The following is a 6,873-nucleotide window of genomic DNA, read 5'->3' as shown; positions in this document are numbered from 1 at the left end:
CAAGCTGAGCATGAGGGTTGTTTGTGATTAGTTTCTTGATGGGGTATGCAGGGGTCAGGATGTCAAAAGGTACTATCTGCCAGGGTGGAAGGAAGTGCTGTACTCTTTCATCTGTATATACATCATGCAGTCCCATCATTTTAATATGAGTGGCTGTTCTTTGAGTCCATTTAGACTCGCTGGTACCATTACGTATGTGTTCTAACAGTTCAACTGACACAATGTTGCTTTTGTTATCACACGGAAGCTTTAGTCCCATCATAAGACTGATTTTAAATATTCTATCTTCAATGCTAGGCATATTTAATTTTTTCCGCAAATTGAGAACTTTGGTAGTTATAAGACAGCCAAGTATAATTCTGAGTGCTTCATTTTGCATTTTTTCCAGTCTATCAATACTTTTGCCATTTTGCAGGACTAAAGCTGGTGCATGATAGTCTATCCGAGACCTTATATATATGATAAGTACATCATTTTAGCTATTCTAATATTAACACTATTTTACTAATATTCTAATATTTCTAGTATTTTGGGCTGTACCCCACTACAGTTCTTGAGTCTGCCTCTACAGTGATGTAACTTAATGACTGCACTTAAGGTATAAAGGACAGACACACCAAGGTATTTGAAAGAAGATACATAGTTTATTGGTACGTTATCCACTTTAAGTTTTCGTTGTACACTTTTGCGATTTTAATTTGTCTGTTAAATACCTTAGTTTTGGCAGCGTTGATTACAAGTGGGGATTCTTCCTATTGAGGAGTGTTGTACATGCTGCTATGGCGGTGTGTCCACTTACAGGTAGAGTGGCGCTGCCCAATAATCTCGCCCCTGGGGCAAAATTTTAAAAATAATTTAAAGACCAAGGCTCTCACAAGCTGTATGCATACAATTTAAGATTGCTTGTATTTCGCGGTGGGTTTTAGTATGTACAAGGATGTCGTCTGCAAAGCTGAGATAGTGATGTTTGCCAGACTTGGAGTTGATTTTAATAATGCATTAATTAGACCATTAATCAAGGTAGGGCTTAGTACTCCTCCTTGTGGGGTGCCTAGTTGCATTAGTTTAGTTTCACTCTTGTAGCCTTGGAGCAGTGCAGAGGACTTCCGGTTGGTAAGATAACCCCGTATTCTTTGTAATAATTGTCCACCTATATCCATTCTTGCTAATTCATACAGAATCGCTTCCCTATTAGCAATGTCAAAGGAATTTTTAAAATCAAGAAATGTTGTGTACTTGTGCCTTCTATCGCCATGAACAGTGAGAAAGGTTGTAATACAGTTGTTTACACTTTACCATGTGTGAAACCATTGATATCAAGTGACATGTGCTCTTTAACTCTATACAATAACCTATTAAGCACCATTCTCTCTTAAAGGTTTTGCACATGCAACTGGTCAGTGAGATGGGACGAAAAGCATCAGGTTGGTCAGGCTTTGGTACAGGTACAGTAAGACTGTTGGTCCGTGATACTGGCAACTACCCAGTGACATAACTCGCATTAAACAATTCTAGTGATGGATTACCGGGTACACGATGTAAAAGTCTGAAGATATCATAAGTGATACCGTCCTCACCAGGAGCAATGCTACTGCCCCTGGAGACCGTCCTCACCAGGAGCAGTGCTACTGCCCCCTAGAGAGGGCTACATCCAATTCATAATCTGTATATGGAACATTACATTCATCTCCTCCTTTCCTGGCTAGTATGAGTGAGGGGTCAGGAGGTTGACCTCTCTGGCCATCAATTAAAGTTGTTTTGACACGAGTTTTAACTAATGGCCGGCGAGCCTAATGTGCAGTCGGGATATGTGTATTTACTCTAGTGTACCTTGGTTAATATCATGTTCCTCAGGGTAAGATCATTTATGATCGTGTCATTACTAGTAATTTAGCAATCAGTTATTTTGAAGTGAAGCTGTATAATGTACTTTTGTTTGTACTGAATTTGCTAGATTAGTTTATAAGTAATCAAAGGCACTGACATTTTTTTTTTAATTTTGTTTTTGTGGAATTGTGGACAAGTTAGGGTAAGACAAAATCAGGCTAAATTATTCATTCACCCAATTTTACCTTAATTCCGTGGAAGGGGAGTTGTAACAACCAGAAAAATCCTCCTATCTCTCTCTCTCTCTCTCTCTCTCTCTCTCTTTGTTTCCTCCCTCTTTCTCACCCTTCCCTAACTCTCCTCTCCCCTCCTCTCCTGTCTAGTATGAGTAAGGGGTCATGAGGTTGACCTTGCTGGCCATTAGTTAAAACTCGTGTCAAAACAGCTTTAATGGATAATTCCTATAGAATGCTGAGAGTGATGTTTCTAACCAGATAGATAAGAGGGACTTTGAGTGAGCAGACACTACAAGCCATCAACGTCTAGTTGGGAACACGCTAACAACGACCACCTGACACTAGCTGGGGCAGTTTCGGGTATATATACCCTGGCGTATGGGGGATAGAATGGAGAGTAACTTGGGGTAGTGACTGGAACCGGTCTGTGTGTCATCATGAGCCGGGACAAGAAGACAGGGAGTCTCCAGCTGTTGAAGGGCCGTCGTCTTAATAAGGTACCGTGTGATATCTCTGATGTCATTGTCCATGTCTATTTAGACATGGACAGTGTCTAAATAGTACTTACCATTGCCAGTGTAAGATAGGAGTAGCTTAGGTATTTTTGGTGAATATCATAATTTCGATTAAATCAAATCTCGTTAATTTCCAATTTTTATGTCTCTCTGACTTTTTCCCCACCTCAGGTGTGTGTAACTCATCAAGGACGTTGACCCTCCTAGTTAGATTATCCAAAAATTCTCCAGCATTAAATTGTTTAATCTTATTAACATTAAAATACGATAATTCTGCCTGTCTCAGTAGTAATTAGCAAAACCTTCATTTGAATTCAGAAACTAAGTCTAAATCAAGCCTAAAGTCTTATAAAAAGGGACCAGTTCCCCCATAAACGACTGACGATCCACTCATGAGTCATCATCAGTACTTTTGTAGTAGCGAATGAAATGGGGGGGGGGGCAGTCGGTTCTCCTTTGAATTGAGATTAAGTACTTCCTTGTAAGTACCACTGGTTCTGTGCGAGATTAATGCTGACCCCTACAACCATAGAATTAATACTTTAGTATGATCAGGTTACTCTCAACATTATATAATGATTAGATTTTATAAGGACTTAGGAGCACCGGTGTATCATCCCATAGTGGTACAGTGGTATCACGTAGGTGTTACAATGGTAGCTACAATGGTCATCTAGGAGGCGTGTGTGGAGCAACTAGTCCCACTGTCGTATGTGGAACAGTCATGTAACAGTTCACTGCTGCACTGTTTAACAGAGCGATTGTACAGTGCCTTCTTATTACTGGCTGCCCCTGTGGCCTCACTGATATCCTCGTCCTCGTAGGTAAATTGTTCTAGGATTGGAGTACAGAAACCGTCTAGCTTCCTTAGTCCCGTGCTAGTCCTGACCTCTGAATTTTTCTATGAAGTCTATGAATGAAGCATAGCGTGCTTCCACCTTGTCCTCTGGGCACAACGGTGGGGATTCAGCTCTTGGTCCAAGGTCAGCACACCCATACATTCCTTACTGACATTTTAACTGGCTGCAACCTGACCAAACCTGGTGGTGGAATTCAGGGTTCGGAACAACGTTTTAAGATCAAAACTAAGGTCAGAATGATTCAACTCCATGAAGTGGAGTGGTTTCTGGCAGGTAGAAAGCGGGAGACTACCCAGCAAGAGGACTCTAAGGCACAGGTGTGTCAGTGGAACTTGCCTCTCATTGGTCGAACATTTTGCTCTGTTTTTGTATGTTGGTGTGTCGTGTGACGTCACGGCTCTTCCGGGCGCCATCATGTTCTACAATGTTCAACGGTGATAGCCTCCCGTAACGTGCGGATCTGCGGACTCACTTTCAATATCTGTTCTTTGCTTCCAAGTGTGTCCTGGAAGGTGAGAGAGAGACCAAATGTGTGCAGATGGTCTTCAGGAGCGCGGGTGAGGACCGCCACGAGCCAGGTATTGCCACACCAGGGACCAGGAAGGACAAGGTATGTGGACGCTATGACGAGAGGTGACTGCTGGTACTCACCTGGTATGGCTTGATTTGGGAGTAGTCGTGGTAGTCGAGGGCGCGGTCCACCAGGTACTCAACGGGACGGTACTTGTGCTCAGAGATACCAGCCTGGTCAACAAGGGCCACGTACACCTACAAAGGAAAGAAAAATCTCACATTATTAACATTCAAAACACGACCAAAAATACAAATATAAATATCTAGGACCAAAATATTGCTTCAGCACTGGGCTGCTGCTCGGGCCTCGCCACCGCCTGCACCTCAGCTCTCAGGTCAGAAAATGGTTAAACCAATTGAATCCTGCGCCTTTACTGATGGTTCTGTGCAACTAGGCACTGGTAGAACAGGTTGTGCATGTGCAGTATATAAAAGGAATGAAATGATCATGTCTAGTTCACAGAGACTGAACAATTGGGCAAGCACGACACAGACTGAGCTATTGGGTATTTATCTAGCCACTGAATACCTTAAGCTCAATGGTGGTGGAGTTATTTTCTGTGACTCTAAAAGTGCTCTGCAGTCCTTAAATAACCCATCACAATGTATGTCGGAAGTAGCTTGTAATATTAAATGGAATGGAATTTTTGTCAATGATAATAACTATTGTATAAAATTTGTGTGGATCCCATCCCATGTTGGAGTTGGAAAACATGATTTTGTAGATCAATTGGCCAATGAGGCTTGCAGGAAAGAAAACACTGATTATGACTTTGGACTATCTAATGCAATTATTAGAAACATACAAATTAAAGAATTTAATTCAGATTTAGAAGAACTAAGAAATGCCCAGAGACCTGAAAGCCGCAGTATTAAAAGCTATGACAAGTTTTTAAATAATAGTTATTTGTATGGTCAGCACAGTAACCGGACCAGACAAAGTGATATAGCCATTGCGCGAATTCGCCTTGGCTATAGACACATCTGGCAGGTTAGTGAGGCTGAGCCACTACCAGAATATTCAGATTGTAAACTCTGTGATAAACCTTTAATGCATTCACTAGAACACCATATTGTTGAATATGAAATCGTAAAAGATTTTTGACCTCCTGGCCTATTGTACCACCAACTGTGTAACTATTTCACTGAATCTGGTGTACTGGACGACATCCTAACTATTTACCCAAAATTTGCTTGTCCATTTTAAAGCATGAAGGACAATATTATTTATATTACTTCTAAGCTGCATCACCTATGAACCCAACCCTGCCCTTGTGTGGCAGTGCACAATTTAAAGTTTTTTTTACATATTCATACGTTAAAACATTGATTGTAACCATGATATATATGTGCTTCAGCCTACAGTTTAGACCTATGGTCTTGTGTGTGTGTGTGTGTGTGTGTGTGTGTGTGTGTGTGTGTGTGTGTGTGTGTGTGTGTGTGTGTGTGTGTGTGTGTGTACTCTCCTAGTTGTGTTTGCGGGGGTTGAGCTCTGGCTCTTTGGTCCCGCCTCTCAACCGTCAATCAACAGGTGTACAGATTCCTGAGCCTATTGGGCTCCATCATATCTACACTTGAAACTGTGTATGGAGTCAGCCTCCACCACATCACCCCCTAATGCATTCCATTTGTCAACCACTCTGACTCTAAAAAAGTTCTTTCTAATATCTCTGTGGCTCATTTGGGCACTCAGTTTCCACCTGTGTCCCCTTGTGCGTCTTTATCTACCCTATCAATTCCCTTCAGAATCTTGAATGTGGTGATCATGTCCCCCCTAACTCTTCTGTCTTCCAGCGAAGTGAGGTTTAATTCCCGTAGTCTCTCCTCGTAGCTCATACCTCTCAGCTCGGGTACTAGTCTGGTGGCAAACCTTTGAACCTTTTCCAGTTTAGTCTTATCCTTGACTAGATATGGACTCCATGCTGGGGCTGCATACTCCAGGATTGGCCTGACATATGTGGTATACAAGGTTCTGAATGATTCTTTACACAAGTTTCTGAATGCCGTTCGTATGTTGGCCAGCCTGGCATATGCCGCTGATGTTATCCGCTTGATATGCGCTGCAGGAGACAGGTCTGGCGTGATATCAACCCCCAAGTCTTTTTCCTTCTCTGACTCCTGAAGAATTTCCTCTCCCAGATGATACCTTGTATCTGGCCTCCTGCTCCCTACACCTATCTTCATTACATTACATTTGGTTGGGTTAAACTCTAACAACCATTTGTTTGACCATTCCTTCAGCTTGTCTAGGTCTTCTTGAAACCTCAAACAGTCCTCTTTTGTTTTAATCCTTCTCATAATTTTAGCATCGTCCGCAAACATTGAGAGAAATGAATCGATCGCCTCCGGGAGATCATTTACATATATCAGAAACAAGATAGGACCGAGTACAGAGCCCTGTGGGACTCCACTGGTGACTTCACGCCAATCGGAGGTCTCACCCCTCACCGTAACTCTCTGCTTCCTATTGCTTAGATACTCCCTTATCCACTGGAGCACCTTACCAGCTACACCTGCCTGTCTCTCCTGCTTATGTACCAGCCTCTTATGCGGTACTGTGTCAAAGGCTTTCCGACAATCCAAGAAAATGCAGTCCGCCCAGCCCTCTCTTTCTTGCTTAATCTTTGTCACCTGATCGTAAAATTCTATCAAGCCTGTAAGGCAAGATTTACCCTCCCTGAACCCATGTTGGCGATTTGTCACGAAGTCCCTTCTCTCCAGATGTGTTACCAGGTTTTTTCTCACGATCTTCTCCATCACCTTGCATGGTATACAAGTCAAGGACACTGTGTGTGTGTGTGTGTGTGTGTGTGTGTGTGTTGTGTTTTTACGGGGGTTGAGCTCTGCTCTTTCGGCCCGCCT

At 42.5% G+C, this 6,873-nt stretch overlaps 1 long non-coding RNA gene across 1 annotated transcript in view; it reads right to left on the bottom strand.

The window, feature by feature from the left end:
- Positions 1-2,206: 2,206 nt before the first annotated feature.
- Positions 2,207-6,873, bottom strand: part of LOC138354487 (uncharacterized) — a 177,956-nt gene continuing 173,289 nt past the window's right edge. The window contains exon 3 of the long non-coding RNA XR_011223582.1: positions 2,207-4,206. This is a non-coding gene — a long non-coding RNA (uncharacterized lncRNA). The remainder of the gene's footprint in view (positions 4,207-6,873) is intronic.

This window comes from Procambarus clarkii, chromosome 63 (assembly GCF_040958095.1).
Source record: "Procambarus clarkii isolate CNS0578487 chromosome 63, FALCON_Pclarkii_2.0, whole genome shotgun sequence".
Lineage (NCBI taxonomy): Eukaryota > Metazoa > Arthropoda > Malacostraca > Decapoda > Cambaridae > Procambarus > Procambarus clarkii.
This window is presented reverse-complemented; position numbering and strand designations above follow the sequence as displayed.